Below are 17,085 nucleotides of genomic sequence, written 5' to 3'. Positions count from 1 at the left end.
CGTCCCTAGCGTAGAGCCTGTAGCCAACTGAGAAGTCAGCCCAGTTCTGCAGGAACCCAAACCCCTCCTTCCTACACCAATTCTTGAGCCACTTATTAACCTCCCTAATCTCCTGTTGCCTCTCTGGCGTGGCACGTGGTACAGGCAGTATGTCGGAAAATACCACGTTGGAGGTCCTTGCTTTCAGCTTGCAGCATAATTCCCTGAAATCATCTTTAAGGACCTTCCACCTACCTCTAACTTTGTCATTTGTGCCAATGTGCACCATGACCGCTGGGTCCTTACCAGCCCCTCCCAGTAATCTGTCCACCCGATCAGCGATGTGTCAGACTTGAGCGCCAGGTAGGCAGCACACCGTTCGACGATCCCTGTCTTTATGACAGATTGCCCTATCTGTTCCCCTAATAATTGAGTCGCCCACTACCAGCACCTATCTGGCCTGCCCTGCTCTCCTATTTTCCTCCTTACTGGAGCAGTCACTACTCCGGCTTTCAGAGAACATGCCTGGCTGCAGTAGTGCTACCCCTGTACTGGCACCCCCCTCATCCACCAACTTAGCAAACTTATTGGGGTGTGCCAGATCAGGACTAGCCTCCATGGCACTCTTCCCTCTACCCCGCTTCCTAACTGTCACCCAGCTTGCTACTTCACCATCCTGCAGCTCCATCCCACCATCCCCCCCCTCATCTGTCCCATTGAGCGTCTGCTCAGTGAGCAGAAGACTCCTCTCCATAGTGTCTATGGATCTCAGTGTCACCAGCTGCACATTTAGATTCAGGATCTGGGTTTCCAAATGCACAACATGCTCACATCTCGCACAGCAGTATGCACCCTCGATCGGCTGCTCAAGGATTGCATACATGTGGCAAGATGTGCACTGGATGGCATTAACAATAGTGGAGCACATTTCCTAAGGGTATGTTCACACGTTCAGGATTTCCATCCTTTTTTTTTCCTGACTGTTTTTTAAAAAACTGCAGCTCTTGGCAGAAAACGCAGGTCCTTTTTTTGGTCCTTTTTTGGTCCGTTTTTGATGCGTTTTTTGATGCGTTTTTTGATGCGTTTTTTTGATGCAGTTTTCTAGCCAGAGTCTGTGTGTTTTCTAGGAATTTTTTTAGGGTTAAAATGGCTGAAAATACCCTAACCCTACCCCTACCCCTAACCCTACCCCTAACCCTACCCCTAACCCTACCCCTAACCCTACCCCTAACCCTACCCCTACCCCTAACCCTAACCCTACCCCTAACCCTAACCCTACCCCTAACCCTACCCCTAACCCTACCCCTAACCCTACCCCTAACCCTACCCCTAACCCTACCCCTAACCCTATCCCTAACCCTAACCCTAACCCTAACCCTACCCCTAACCCTACCCCTACCCCTAACCCTAACCCTACCCCTAACCCTAACCCTAACCCTACCCCTACCCCTATTCTAACCTTAGTGAAAAAAAAAATTCTTTATTTTTTTTATTGTCCCTACCTATGGGGGTGACAAAGGGGGGGGGTGTCATTTACTATTTTTTTATTTTGATCACTGAGATAGGTTATATCTCAGTGATCAAAATGCACTTTGGAACGAATCTGCCGGCCGGCAGATTCGGCGGGCGCACTGCGCATGCGCCCGCCATTTTGCAAGATGGCGGCGCCCAGGGAGAAGACGGCCGGACGGACACCGGGACGCCGGGTGAGTATAAGGGGGGGAGATTAGGGCACGGGGGGGCATCAGAGCACTGGGGGGGGCATCGGAGCACTGGGGGGGGCATCGGAGCACGGGGGGGGCGGGATCGGAACACGGGGGGGGCAGCCACACTCCGCCCACGCACTTCCGCCCGCTCCCCGCACTTCCTGCTGCAGCGGTTCTGCACATCAAACCGCAGTAAAACCCGCAGATATATTTTTGATCTGCGGGTTTTACTGCGGTTTGGACCTCACAATGGAGGTCTATGGGTGCAGAACCGCTGCGGCTCCGGAAAAAGAATTGACATGCTCCTTCTTTTTTCCGGGAGCTATTCAGCGCGTCTTTTTTTTTACAATTTCCGGACCATGTGCACAGTGTGTCCTGTTTTCCATAGGGTACAGTGTACTGTACCCTGCATGGAAAACAGCTGCGGAACCGCAGCGGCAAAACCGCCGCGGTTCCGCGGTAAAAAACGCACTGTGTGAACATGGCCTAATAGGGATTGCACTAGACAGAAAAGTTAAATAAAAATAAATAAATAAATAAATACAAAGTATTAATAAACTACAGACAGCAATTCAGTAATTCCTCCCTTGGAAACTCCCTGAATCCAAAGTCACACTTACCGCCGTCCACACTTACGCTCAGCTCACACTCAGCTCGCTCACACTCGCTATGCTGAAGATGTATAGATTTTTATGTTTTTAGAGTGCGTGCACCGGCTGATTAGTACTTCCTTCAGCCGCTTCTGCTCTCGCTGTTGTTAGCGGCAGTAGTGGTCCCATCAGCTGATACCAGTGAGCGAAGGTAAACTTTTTACGTCCTATCACAACTGTGAGCTCACGCTGTCATTTGAAAGCATGGGAATTGCAGCTCTCTAACCGGCTATAATGATTTGCTGTCCTTCCGGTCACAGTCACATCTGTGTGGTCACGCATGTCTGACAGCGTGTGCCTGCAGCGCTCTGACCATTCATAACGATCTTACTGGTGGTAACGTTACCGCTGATCAGAACAGCCGGTAAGATCACAACCTTAGTGGAAACTCAATCATTTACCGAATTTTGCTGAACATGCTCACGAATCCGAACATGAATCCGAATGTGTAACGTTCGTGCTGACTTTGAGATTGGCAAAAGTTCGCTCATCTCTATTTATAATATGATGCTACAGAATGAAAAATTGAAAAGGAGCTGCAATCACCACTGGTATGTGAATTATCAGCAAATTTAAGATCGTCACATGAGGAAAGGAGAAAGGGGTGATTGAGAGACAGGCAGCTAATTCACGTAAATTACGCTTATTTCATGAAACACCTGTCGTTCAATCATCCCTTTATGTCCCCTCTCCACATGTAAGGTCCTCAAAAAAGTTGCTGACAATTCACATACCATTGGTGATTGCAGTTTCTTTTTATTTTTTCATTCTTTGGTATCTAATTATAGTACAGAACTTATAGGAACAAACAATTTTGATACTCCGTACATTTCTGTTTTATAATATCATGTATTCTTTTTATTATAAGACCAACACATACCAGGCTGTTCTGACCACTGATGGATTCCAGGCCTTTGTGCTTGTTTGGTTTAAAAATCGTGGAATGAATTGGGATGAAATAGATCGTCACCCAAGACCTCTAATTGGTTTTTGCAGGTAAGATTACTATTATTGGCTCAGGCTAGAGATTTCAAACCGGGATGAATAGAGCTCAAGTATTATTAGTAATAATTAGTAATTAGTCATTAGAAATAACTAGCGCACATAGTAAGAGTGATTATATCTATTGCAGCTAACAGGAATTCTTCTGTAATGTAAAGCAAACTTTGTTCTTTATAGTTTACTAAACTACCTGGACTACACAGTGATACAATATAGGACATCAGGATCAGTTTTGCTTAATTTCTTAAAATTTCTTTACAATCATTTTAATTTATGAGTTTACTTTTAAGAACGTTCTTTTCACTTCTATAGTATTTATGTCAATTCTAGATGGTATAATGAACTCTTCTTGCTTTGCATAGTTTAACATTCAGTATATTGTATAAAATGTATTCAGTAGCTGCCTGGATACGAGGATTTATTTTGGTTTTTTGATGAATCATTATTAAAGAACAAAATTTTGCAAGAAACTAACTTAGTGTTTTACCATTATCAGTGGGAACAAGGATTACTTTTTCTTGAATGATGACATTGCTGTGAATATACACCGTCCAGACCACTATATTGGAAGCAATTCAGGTAGGTGTTCAATTTGAATACAAGAAAATTCATGCTGATTGACATTTCTGTATATTCCACTTAAAAATAGCTGAGTGACTATAGAAACTTTAGTAAAAATGTAGAATTAGTAAAGTGCTAAGTCAACCAATTTAGCAATGTTTTCCTATCTTATTTCCTAATTTTTTTTACAGTGAAAAATGGGCAAATGTTAATTATAAGGCAGTAGATATATAAAATAACTGTGAACAGTAGGGTTGAGCAACCTTGACCTTTTTAGAGTCGAGTCGTGTTTCGCGAAACCCGACTATCTTAGAAGTCGAGTCGAGTGGAATCGGCCGATTATGGCGAAAAGTCGGGTATCGCCCGAAACACGAAACCCAATGCAAGTCAATGGGGGAGCATAGTCGGCAGTGAGTGGAGGCCAGGAAAACACTTACACTGCCCATTTTAATGGCAAAAACATCCATTCTTGTTAGAGAAGCTTGTCAATCGTAATTTAGCTTATAATAATTGGAAGGCATTTGAAATTGGGGGTCATTTGGCTAAAGTTGTGGGGGGTAGGGCTGGTTCAAGTAATTAGTGGGCCCAGTAAATCTGGACCACGTCACGGCAGTGGAGCAGGGAGAGGTAAGTATTTCAACTTTGCAAGTGCTGTGATCCTGAGCAAGCAGGGGGGGCCCACTCGTTGGCATTGGCACTGGCACAGGGCCCCTCAAAGTACAGCGGTGTGTTTGCACGGCGGGGGCGCCTCCCACCGGCAGCAACACTTTTGCATACTAGAGGCCCTGTGCCAGTGACGTCGCCAACTAGTATTCCTCCCCTCACCTGATGAAGGAACCTGCACTTTCATCTGCACCTTCCTCTTTGTCCCCGTGTAAGGTGGTATGGTATGCGGGAAGAGGAACCTGACTTTCAGCAGGGTCACAATCTTGCTGTGTAGCGTGCACGGGGAATTTTGCGTTATGGGTCAATGTACCAGCAGACTCATCTATCACTGGCTGGGCAATGGGCAGGATGAGGAGGAAACACAGATATAGGCCCAAAGAATAAAGTTGGCTAAATGCAGTTCAAAATTGGTAACACAGGACTAACCAGGGGGCATTGCAGTGGAGGACAACTGGAATGAGAGGCTGACACAGAGAGTAGGCCCAAATCAGTAAGTAGTCGAAATGCAGTTCAAAATTGGCAACCGTAGTAAACAGGCGGCACAGCTTTGTTCAGTGGAGGAGAACAGCAAGGAGTGGCAGACACCGATAGTAGGCCCCAACCCAACTAGTAGGTCAAATGCAGTCTAACATTAACAACTACTTAATGAGAGCCTGAAAATGGAATTTCAGGACAGGAAACCAGGAGAACAGCAAGGAGTGGCAGACACCGATAGTAGGCCCCAAACCAACTAGTACGCCAAATGCAGTTGTTCCATTTAACCACAATTTAATGAGAGCCTGAAGATAGAAGTTCAGGAAAGGCAACCTGGAGAACACCTTGGAGTGTAACACACCATCTCTCTACACCCCATAACCAATTTGTAGGCCTAATGCAGTGTAGTTTTCAACAACTACTAAATGAGAGTCGGAAGATCGAAGCAATGTGGACGAAACCTGGGGAACACCTTGGAGTGTAACACACCGTCTCTCTACACCCCATACCCAATTTGTAGGCCTAATGCAGTGTAGTTTTCTACAACTACTAAACGAGAGTCGGAAGACCAAAGCAATGTGGACGAAACCTGGGGAACACCTTGGAGTGGAACACACCATCTCTCTACACCCCATACCCAATTTGTAGGCCTAATGCAGTGTAGTTTCCAACAACTACTAAACGAGAGCATGAAGATCGAAGCAATGGAGAGGAAACCTGGGGAACACCTTGGAGTGGAACACACCATCTCTCTACACCCCATACCCAATTTGTAGGCCTAATGCAGCGTAGTTTCCAACAACTACTAAACGAGAGCCAGAAGATCGAAGCTCAGGAAAGGCAACCTGGAGAACACCTTGGAGTGGAACACACCATCTCTCTACACCCCATACCCAATTTGTAGGCCTAATGCAGTGTAGTTTCCAACAACTACTAAACGAGAGCATGAAGATCGAAGCATTGGCGAGGAAACCTGGGGAACACCTTGGAGTGGAACACACCATCTCTCTACACCCCATACCCAATTTGTAGGCCTAATGCAGTGTAGTTTCCAACAACTACTAAACGAGAGCATGAAGATCGAAGCAATGGAGAGGAAACCTGGGGAACACCTTGGAGTGGAACACACCATCTCTCTACACCCCATACCCAATTTGTAGGCCTAATGCAGTGTAGTTTCCAACAACTACTAAACGAGAGCATAAAAATGCCAATTAAGACAAACAATACACAGGGTGAATAAAATTACACCCTATGCCCGTCAGGGGATATATATATTTTATATCGGCCCCGCACAATATCAATACAAATAACCTACAATAAATATGCACAGAGACCTCATCATACAAAAAATGACATGTTTTATTTAAACTACATAACAAAAAATATTAAAATACAGCTGTGATGGCAAATAATACTAAATAAAAACACCCCAGACCAGAGGCAAGCATATAACCTCCCAAATAGCCAGCTGCCAGGAAAATATAAGTGACTCATAAAGGGGAACTCTCATATGCCTAAACGGCACAATCACTGTGTATCTGAATGGCACAATTGCCGTATGACCATAAGACCCCAAACTATACTTCACTCTGGCAGCATAAGGACAAAGTATACAAATACACTGGTACTATACCTCCGGTCTGATGGTGCCACCCCAAATGGAATGGCACTGATGGGGTGGCACCTCTACACCCCATACCCAATTTGTAGGCCTAATGCAGTGTAGTTTCCAACAACTACTAAACGAGAGCATGAAGATCGAAGCAATGGAGAGGAAACCTGGGGAACACCTTGGAGTGGAACACACCATCTCTCTACACCCCATACCCAATTTGTAGGCCTAATGCAGTGTAGTTTCCAACAACTACTAAACGAGAGCATGAAGATCGAAGCAATGGAGAGGAAACCTGGGGAACACCTTGGAGTGGAACACACCATCTCTCTACACCCCATACCCAATTTGTAGGCCTAATGCAGTGTAGTTTCCAACAACTACCAAACGAGAGCATTAAGATCGAAGCAATGGCGAGGAAACCTGGGGCACACCTTGGGGAGGCAGACACCGTTAGTAGGCCCTACCAAAGTTGTACCCCCAATGCAGTTTTAAAATTCCTAGAGGCTGAAAACAAGACTATTGACGCTCAGCTTTTTTCAAAGGAACACAGCTGAATTGAGTGGCGCAGACAGACACAGGTAGTAGGACTTAAACCAAAAATGTGGCTCACTGCAGCTTAAAAAAGTTACAGGGGTACACAAGCAGCAGTGCTCTGGGCAGTGGAGGACAATTTCAATAGTGGACCGCAGACAGACTTTGTACGCCTACTATTAAAAAAAGGATGCTCTATGCAATTAAAAATAGGTTCCAGGGGTCCACGGGCAGCAGTGGTGTGGTCAGTGGACGAGTATTGGAAGGAGGGACCGCAGACAGGCGTAGTAGGCCTAACATAACAAAATTAGGCTGTAGACACTGTAAAATTGGTTCCAGGGGTACACGGGCAGCAGTGGTGTGGTCAGCGGAGGAAAATTGGAATTAGGGACTGCAGACAGACTTTGTAGGCTGTCCCCTGTGGACCATGCATCCAACACATTAACCCAGTGCGCCGTAATGGACACGTAACTTTTTGTGGACATGCCTACTGGTCCATGCGTCTCTTGTCAGGTGCACCTTTCTACTGTTTGATTGCCTGAGTGCTATGACAATGCAGACTTTTTCATGCCGCTGGAGGGCTGGGATGGCTTTTCTCGCAAAAGAAATGTCGACTGGGTAGCTTGAACCGTTGCACAGCGTAGTTCATCTGGGCTTTCTAAATATAAAACAAAGAAAAAAAGGAGGCTACATGCACTTTCATCTGGGTTCCAGGGGTACACGGCCAGCATTGGTCTGGTCAGTGGAGAACTATTGGAAGGAAGGACCGCAGACAGGCTTCGAAGGCCTAACATAATAACAGATGGCTGTAGGCAATTTTAAATTGGTTCCAGGGGTACACGGGCAGCAGTGGTGTGGTCAGTGGAGGCCTAGTGGAAGGAGTGACCGCAGACAGGCATCGAAGGCCTAACATAATAACACATGGCTGTAGGCAATTTTAAATTGGTTCCAGGGGAACACGGGCAGCAGTGGCCTGGTCAGTGTAGTAGTAGTAGAAAGAACGGACCGCAGACAGGCTTCATAGGCCTAACATAATAAAATTGGGCTGGCTGTAGGCAATTTTAAATTGGTTCCAGGGGTACACGGGCAGCAGTGGTGTGGTCAGTGGAGGCCTAGTGGAAGGAGTGACCGCAGACAGGCATCGAAGGCCTAACATAATAACACATGGCTGTAGGCAATTTTAAATTGGTTCCAGGGGAACACGGGCAGCAGTGGCCTGGTCAGTGTAGTAGTAGTAGAAAGAACGGACCGCAGACAGGCTTCGAAGGCCTAACATAAAAAAATTGGGCTGGCTGTAGGCAATTTTAAATTGGTTCCAGGGGTACACGGGCAGCAGTGGTGTGGTCAGTAGAGGCCTAGTGGAAGGAGTGACCGCAGACAGGCATCGAAGGCCTAACATAATAACACATGGCTGTAGGCAATTTTAAATTGGTTCCAGGGGAACACGGGCAGCAGTGGCCTGGTCAGTGTAGTAGTAGTAGAAAGAACGGACCGCAGACAGGCTTCATAGGCCTAACATAATAAAATTGGGCTGGCTGTAGGCAATTTTAAATTGGTTCCAGGGGTACACGGGCAGCAGTGGTGTGGTCAGTGGAGGCCTAGTGGAAGGAGTGACCGCAGACAGGCATCGAAGGCCTAACATAATAACACATGGCTGTAGGCAATTTTAAATTGGTTCCAGGGGAACACGGGCAGCAGTGGCCTGGTCAGTGTAGTAGTAGTAGAAAGAACGGACCGCAGACAGGCTTCGAAGGCCTAACATAAAAAAATTGGGCTGGCTGTAGGCAATTTTAAATTGGTTCCAGGGGTACACGGGCAGCAGTGGTATGGTCAGTGGAGGCCTAGTGGAAGGAGTGACCGCAGACAGGCATCAAAGGCCTAACATAATAACACATGGCTGTAGGCAATTTTAAATTGGTTCCAGGGGAACACGGGCAGCACTGGCCTGGTCAGTGTAGTAGTAGTAGAAAGAACGGACCGCAGACAGGCTTCGAAGGCCTAACATAATAAAATTGGGCTGGCTGTAGGCAATTTTAAATTGGTTCCAGGGGTACACGGGCAGCAGTGGTGTGGTCAGTGGAGGCCTAGTGGAAGGAGTGACCGCAGACAGGCATCGAAGGCCTAACATAATAACACATGGCTGTAGGCAATTTTAAATTGGTTCCAGGGGAACACGGGCAGCAGTGGCCTGGTCAGTGTAGTAGTAGTAGAAAGAACGGACCGCAGACAGGCTTTGAAGGCCTAACATAAAAAAATTGGGCTGGCTGTAGGCAATTTTAAATTGGTTCCAGGGGTACACGGGCAGCAGTGGTGTGGTCATTGGAGGCCTAGTGGAAGGAGTGACCGCAGACAGGCATCGAAGGCCTAACATAATAACAGATGGCTGTAGGCAATTTTAAATTGGCTCCAGGGGAACACGGGCAGCAGTGGCCTGGTCAGTGTAGTAGTAGTAGAAAGAACGGACCGCAGACAGGCTTCGAAGGCCTAACATATTAAAATTGGGCTGGCTGTAGGCAATTTTAAATTGGTTCCAGGGGTACACGGGCAGCAGTGGTGTGGTCAGTGGAGGCCTAGTGGAAGGAGGGACCGCAGACAGGCTTCAAAAGGCTTAACATAAAAAAATAGGGCTGTTGGCAACTTAAAATTGGTTCCAGTGGTACAAGGGCAGCAGTACAATGGTCAGTGGACGCCTAGTGGAAGGAGGGACCGCAGACAGGCTTCGAAGGCCTAACATAAAAAAATAGGGCTGTTGGCAATTTAAAATTGGTTCCAGGGGTACACGGGCAGCAGTACAATGGTCAGTAGAGGCCTAGTGGAAGGAGGGACCGCAGACAGGCTTCGAATGCCTAACATAACAAAAATGTCAATACAATGGTATTGTCAGTGCCAGGCATTGAAGGATGTCAGCGCATAGACTAAACATTGGTGGAGCTGTGAGAGATAATTTTGCAAGTGGTAGAGCACTGTTTGAGCTGGGGGGGGAACTGTCTTGTGGCCAGCGGTACAGGCCCAGGGCCCCTCATATTACAACGGTGTGTCTGACGTTGGGTGCGCACCACCACCGCCAGAGACACTTTATTGTACTATGAGGGACCCAGTGGCAGTGCCGTCGACCAAAAGCGGGCACACCCACCTCTTCAGACAAACAGCACTCTCACGGGTGCTGGAGCCAAGTGGCGATACCACGGCCCTGTGTGGGGAGTTTGGCCATTTAGTGAGGTGTAAACATGTCGTATGCTGGACAATCAGGTGCAGAAAATTACGAGATTGGAAAAGTCATTCAGAATAGTCCACAGGCAAGACCTTTTCATAGGAAAGCTAGGTGTCAGCCGGGCAAGGTGGGGCAAAAGATTTCGAAATCCAGTTGTGGTTCATTTTAATGAAGGTTAGATCATCTACATTTTGGGTAGCCAGACGAGTCCTTTTTTCTGTTATTATTGAACCTGCAGCACTGAATACTCTTTCTGATAGGACACTAGCTGCCGGGCAAGCAAGCTCCTGCAATGCATATTCTGCCAATTCTGGCCAGGTGTCTAATTTGGATGCCCAGTAATCAAATGGGAATGACGGTTGAGGGAGAACGTCGATAAGGGATGAAAAATAGTTTGTAACCATACTGGACAAATGTTGTCTCCTGTCACTTTGAATTGATGCTGCAGTACCTGTCCTGTCTGCGGTCATAGCAAAATCACTCCACAACCTGGTCAGAAAACCCCTCTGGCCAACGCCACTTCTGATTTCTGCCCCTCTAACACCTCTGGTCTGCTGGCCCCTGCAGCTCGTGTGAGAATGATCACGGGCGCTGTGTGCAGGGAATGCCAGAAGCAAACGGTCAACAAGAGTTGATTGTTTGGTTGCTAATATTATTTCCAAGTTGTCATGTGGCATTATATTTTGCAATTTGCCTTTATAGCGAGGATCAAGGAGGCAGGCCAACCAGTAATCGTCATCGTTCATCATTTTAGTAATGCGTGTGTCCCTTTTGAAGGTACGTAAGGCATAATCCGCCATGTGGGCCAAAGTTCCAGTTCTCAAATCTGCGGTTGTGCTTGGTTGAGGGGCAGTTTCAGGCAAATCCACGTCACTTGTGTCCCTCCAAAAACCAGAACCCGGCCTTGCCGCGCCAACAATTTCCAGTGGCACCGGAAAAGCTTCCTCATTAAAAATATAATCATCCCCATCATCCTCCTCGTCCTCCTCCTCCTCTTCGCCCGCTACCTCGTCCTGTACACTGCCCTGGCCAGACAATGGCTGACTGTCATCAATGCTTTCCTCTTCCTCAGCTGCAGACGCCTGATCCTTTATGTGCGTCAAACTTTGCATCAGCAGACGCATTAGGGGGATGCTCATGCTTATTATGGCGTTGTCTGCACTAACCAGCCGTGTGCATTCCTCAAAACACTGAAGGACTTGACACATGTCTTGAATCTTCGACCACTGCACACCTGACAACTCCATGTCTGCCATCCTACTGCCTGCCCGTGTATGTGTATCCTCCCACAAAAACATAACAGCCCGCCTCTGTTCGCACAGTCTCTGAAGCATGTGCAGTGTTGAGTTCCACCTTGTTGCAACGTCTATAATTAGGCGATGCTGGGGAAGGTTCAAAGAACGCTGATAGGTCTGCATACGGCTGGAGTGTACGGGCGAACGGCGGATATGTGAGCAAAGTCCACGCACTTTGAGGAGCAGGTCAGATAACCCCGGATAACTTTTCAGGAAGCACTGCACCACCAGGTTTAAGGTGTGAGCAAGGCAAGGAATGTGTTTCAGTTGGGAAAGGGAAATGGCAACCATGAAATTCCTTCCGTTATTACTCACTACCTTGCCTGCCTCAAGATCTACAGTTCCCAGCCACGACTGCGTTTCTTTCTGCAAGAACTCGGACAGAACTTCCGCGGTGTGTCTGTTGTCGCCCAAACACTTCATAGCCAATACAGCCTGCTGACGTTTGCCAGTAGCTGCCCCATAATGGGAGACCTGGTGTGCAACAGTGGCAGCTGCGGATGGAGTGGTTGTGCGACTGCGGTCAGTGGACGAGCTCTCGCTTCTGAAGGAGGACGAGGAGGAGGGGGTGCGAACGGCTACAGCCAACTGTTTCCTAGACCGTGGGCTAGGCAGAACTGTCCCAAACTTGCTGTCCCCTGTGGACCCTGCATCCACAACATTCACCCAGTGTGCCGTGATGGACACGTAACGTCCCTGGCCATGCCTACTGGTCCATGCATCTGTTGTCAGGTGCACCTTTGTGCTCACAGATTGCCTGAGTGCATGGACGATGCGCTCTTTAACATGCTGGTGGAGGGCTGGGATGGCTTTTCTGGAAAAAATGTGTCGACTGGGTAGCTCGTAGCGTGGTACAGCGTAGTCCATCAGGGCTTTGAAAGCTTCGCTTTCAACTAACCGGTAGGGCATCATCTCTAATGAGATTAGTCTAGCTATGTGGGCGTTCAAACCCTGTGTACGCGGATGCGAGGCTAAGTACTTCCTTTTTCTAACCATAGTCTCATGTAGGGTGAGCTGGACTGGAGAGCTGGAGATCGTGGAACTAGCGGGGGTGCCGGTGGACATGGCAGACTGAGAGACGGTGGGAGATAGTATTGTTGCCGCCGGTGCCCTAGATGCAGTGCTTCCTACTACGAAACTGGTGATTCCCTGACCCTGACTGCTTTGGCCTGGGAAAGAAACCTGCACAGATACTGCAGGTGGTGCGGAAAATGGTGGCCCTACACTGCCGGAAGAGATGTTGCGTTGATGACTAGCTTTATTGGCCGAGGGTGCTACAACCTTAAGGGACGTTTGGTAGTTAGTCCAAGCTTGCAAATGCATGGTGGTTAAATGTCTATGCATGCAACTTGTATTGACACTTTTCAGATTCTGCCCTCTGCTTAAGGTAGTTGAACATTTTTGACAGATGACTTTGCGCTGATCAATTGGATGTTGTTTAAAAAAATGCCAGACTGCACTCTTTCTAGCATCGGATACCTTTTCAGGCATTGCAGACTGAGCTTTAACCGGATGGCCACACTGTCCTCCAACAGGTTTTGGCTTTGCCATGCGTTTTGGGCAAGATACGGGCCCGGCAGATGGAACCTGTTGCGATGTTGATGCCTGCTGCGGCCCCTCCTCCTCCGCTTCAGAACTGCTTCCGCCTGCACCCTGTTCCCCCAATGGCTGCCAATCGGGGTCAAGAACTGGGTCATCTATTACCTCTTCTTGTAGCTCGTGTGCAACTTCGTCTGTGTCACCGTGTCGGTCGGTGGTATAGCGTTCGTGATGGGGCAACATAGTCTCATCAGGGTCTGATTCTTGATCATTACCCTGCGAGGGCAATGTTGTGGTCTGAGTCAAAGGACCAGCATAGTAGTCTGGCTGTGGCTGTGCATCAGTGCACTCCATGTCAGATTCAACTTGTAATGGGCATGGACTGTTAACTGCTTCACTTTCTAAGCCAGGGACGGTATGTGTAAAGAGCTCCATGGAGTAACCCGTTGTGTCGCCTGCTGCATTCTTCTCTGTTGTTGTTTTTGCTGAAGAGGACAAGGAAGTGACTTGTCCCTGACCGTGAACATCCACTAACGACGCTCTGCTTTTACATTTACCAGTTTCACGAGAGGAGGCAAAAGAGCTAGAGGCTGAGTCAGCAAGATAAGCCAAAACTTGCTCTTGCTGCTCCAGCTTTAAAAGCGGTTTTCCTACTCCCAGAAAAGGGAGCGTTCGAGGCCTTGTGTAGCCAGACGACGAACCTGGCTCCACAGCTCCAGACTTAGGTGCAATATTTTTTTTCCCACGACCACCTGATGCTCCACCACTACCACTATCCTCATTACCAGCTGACAATGAACGCCCCCGGCCACGACCTCTTCCACCAGACTTCCTCATTGTTTTAAAAACGTAACCAAACTAACGGTATTTGTTGCTGTCACACAACTTACACGGTGAGCTATAACTTCAGTATGATTTAGCTACCCCTTTACAGGTGGGTGAGACCACAACGAAAATCAGGCACAATGTTACACACTCTGTTTTTGGTGGCACCAAATGAGAGAGATGCCACACACGCAGGACTGTCACTGAAGCACAAATGTAAATATTAATCTCCCACTGTTTTTTTTTATTTTTTTTATTTTTTTTCAGGGAGACTTTAGAAACAAAATAAAATAAAATTATTTTTTCAGGAAGAATTTAGAAACCAAAAAACATAAAATGATTTTTCCAATGACAATTTAGAAACCAAATAAAAAAAAAAAAATATATAAAGGCTTTCTATGCCCCACTGAGTGAGAGATGCCACACACAGGAGTCAGGAGTGGCACACAAGCCCAGAGGCCAATATTTTTCTCCCACTGATTGATTTTGTGATTTTTTCAGGTAGATTTTGGAACCCAAATCAAGCAAAAAAAATAATAGGCTTTCTATGGCCCACAATTGGAGAGAGAGAGAGAGATGGCACACCCAGGAGTCAAGACTGGCACACAAGCAGAAACGGCAATATTAATCTCCCACTGATTTGATTTTTTTTTTTTTTCAGGGAGACTTTAGAAAAAAAAATAATAAAAAAAATGATTTTTTCAGGAAGAATTTAGAAACCAAATAAAATAAAATAATTTTTTCAGGGAGAATTTAGAAAACAAATAAAACAAAAAATAGGCTTTCTATGGCCCACTGAGTGAGAGATGACGCACACAGGAGTCAGGAGTGGCACACAAGCCCAGAGGCCAATATTGTTCTCCCAATGATTGATGTAGTGATTTTTTCAGGTAGATTTAGGAACCCAAATCAAGCTAAAAAAATAATAGGCTTTCTATGGCCCACAATTGGAGAGAGAGAGAGAGAGATGGCACACCCAGGAGTCAAGAGTGGCACACAAGCAGAAAGGGCAATATTAATCTCCCACTGATTTGTTTTTGCTTTTTTTTTCAGGGAGACTTTAGAAAAAAAAAATAATAGAATAAAATGATTTTTTCAGGAAGAATTTAGAAACCAAATAAAATAAAATGATTTTTTCAGGGAGAATTTAGAAAACAAATAAAACAAAAAATAGGCTTTCTATGGCCCACTGAGTGAGAGATGACGCACACAGGAGTCAGGAGTGGCACACAAGCCCAGAGGCCAATATTGTTCTCCCAATGATTGATGTAGTGATTTTTTCAGGTAGATTTTGGAACCTAAATCAAGCTAAAAAAATAATAGGCTTTCTATGGCCCACAATTGGAGAGAGAGAGAGAGATGGCACACCCAGGAGTCAAGACTGGCACACAAGCAGAAAGGGCAATATTAATCTCCCACTGATTTTTTTTTTTTTTCAGGGAGACTTTAGAAAAAAATAATAGAATAAAATGATTTTTTCAGGAAGAATTTAGAATCCAAATAAAATAAAATGATTTCTTCATGGAGAATTTAGAAAACAAATAAAGCAAAAAATAGGCGTTCTATGGCCCACTGAGTGAGAGATGACGCACACAGGAGTCAGGAGTGGCACACAAGCCCAGAGGCCAATATTGTTCTCCCAATGATTGATGTAGTGATTTTTTCAGGTAGATTTTGGAACCCAAATCAAGCTAAAAAAATAATAGGCTTTCTATGGCCCACAATTGGAGAGAGAGAGAGAGATGGCACACCCAGGAGTCAAGACTGGCACAGAAGCAGAAACGGCAATATTAATTTCCCACTGATTTGATTTTTTTTTTTTTTCAGGGAGACTTTAGAAAAAAATAATAATAAAAAAAATGATTTTTTCAGGAAGAATTTAGAAACCAAATAAAATCAAATGATTTTTTCATGGAGAATTTAGAAAACAAATAAAACAAAACATAGGCTTTCTATGGCCCACTGAGTGAGAAATGACGCACACAGGAGTCAGGAGTGGCACACAAGCCCAGAGGCCAATATTTATCTCCCACTGATTGATTTTGTGATTTTTTCAAGTAGATTTTGGAACCCAAATCAAGCAAAAAAATAATAGGCTTTCTATGGCCCACAATTGGAGAGAGAGAGAGAGATGGCACACCCAGGAGTCAAGACTGGCACACAAGCAGAAAGGGCAATATTAATCTCCCACTGATTTTTTTTTTTTTTTTCAGGGAGACTTTGGAAAAAAAAATAGAATAAAATGATTTTTTCAGGAAGAATTTAGAAACCAAATAAAATAAAATGATTTCTTCAGGGAGAATTTAGAAAACAAATAAAACAAAAAATAGGCTTTCCATGGCCCACTGAGTGAGAGATGGCGCACACAGGAGTCAGGAGTGGCACACAAGCCCAGAGGCCAATATTGTTCTCCCAATGGTTGATGTAGTGATTTTTTCAGGTAGATTTTGGAACCCAAATCAAGCTAAAAAAATAATAGGCTTTCTATGGCCCACAATTGAAGAGAGAGAGAGAGATGGCACACCCAGGAGTCAAGACTGGCACACAAGCAGAAACGGCAATATTAATCTCCCACTGATTTGATTTTTTTTTTTTTCAGGGAGACTTTAGAAAAAAAAATAATAAAAAAAAATGATTTTTTCAGGAAGAATTTAGAAACCAAATAAAATAAAATGATTTTTTCAGGGAGAATTTAGAAAACAAATAAAACAAAAAATAGGCTTTTTATGGCCCACTGAGTGAGAGATGACGCACACAGGAGTCAGGAGTGGCACACAAGCCCAGAGGCCAATATTGTTCTCCCAATGATTGATGTAGTGATTTTTTCAGGTAGATTTTGGAACCCAAATCAAGCTAAAAAAATAATAGGCTTTCTATGGCCCACAATTGGAGAGAGAGAGAGAGATGGCACACCCAGGAGTCAAGACTGGCACACAAGCAGAAAGGGCAATATTAATCTCCCACTGATTTTTTTTTTTTTTTTAGGGAGACTTTAGAAAAAAAAAATAGAATAAAATGATTTTTTCAG

At 45.6% G+C, this 17,085-nt stretch overlaps 1 protein-coding gene across 1 annotated transcript in view; it reads left to right on the top strand.

The window, feature by feature from the left end:
- Positions 1–3,839: 3,839 nt before the first annotated feature.
- Positions 3,840–17,085, top strand: part of LOC138638068 (mucin-4-like) — a 305,885-nt gene continuing 292,639 nt past the window's right edge. Inside the window, exon 1 of the mRNA XM_069727051.1 lies at positions 3,840–3,916. The gene's annotated coding sequence lies outside the window, so the exon portion shown is untranslated. The remainder of the gene's footprint in view (positions 3,917–17,085) is intronic.

This window comes from Ranitomeya imitator, chromosome 5 (assembly GCF_032444005.1).
Source record: "Ranitomeya imitator isolate aRanImi1 chromosome 5, aRanImi1.pri, whole genome shotgun sequence".
Classification (NCBI taxonomy): domain Eukaryota; kingdom Metazoa; phylum Chordata; class Amphibia; order Anura; family Dendrobatidae; genus Ranitomeya; species Ranitomeya imitator.
Note: the sequence above shows the minus strand (reverse complement) of the source record. Positions and strands in the feature narration are given on the sequence as shown.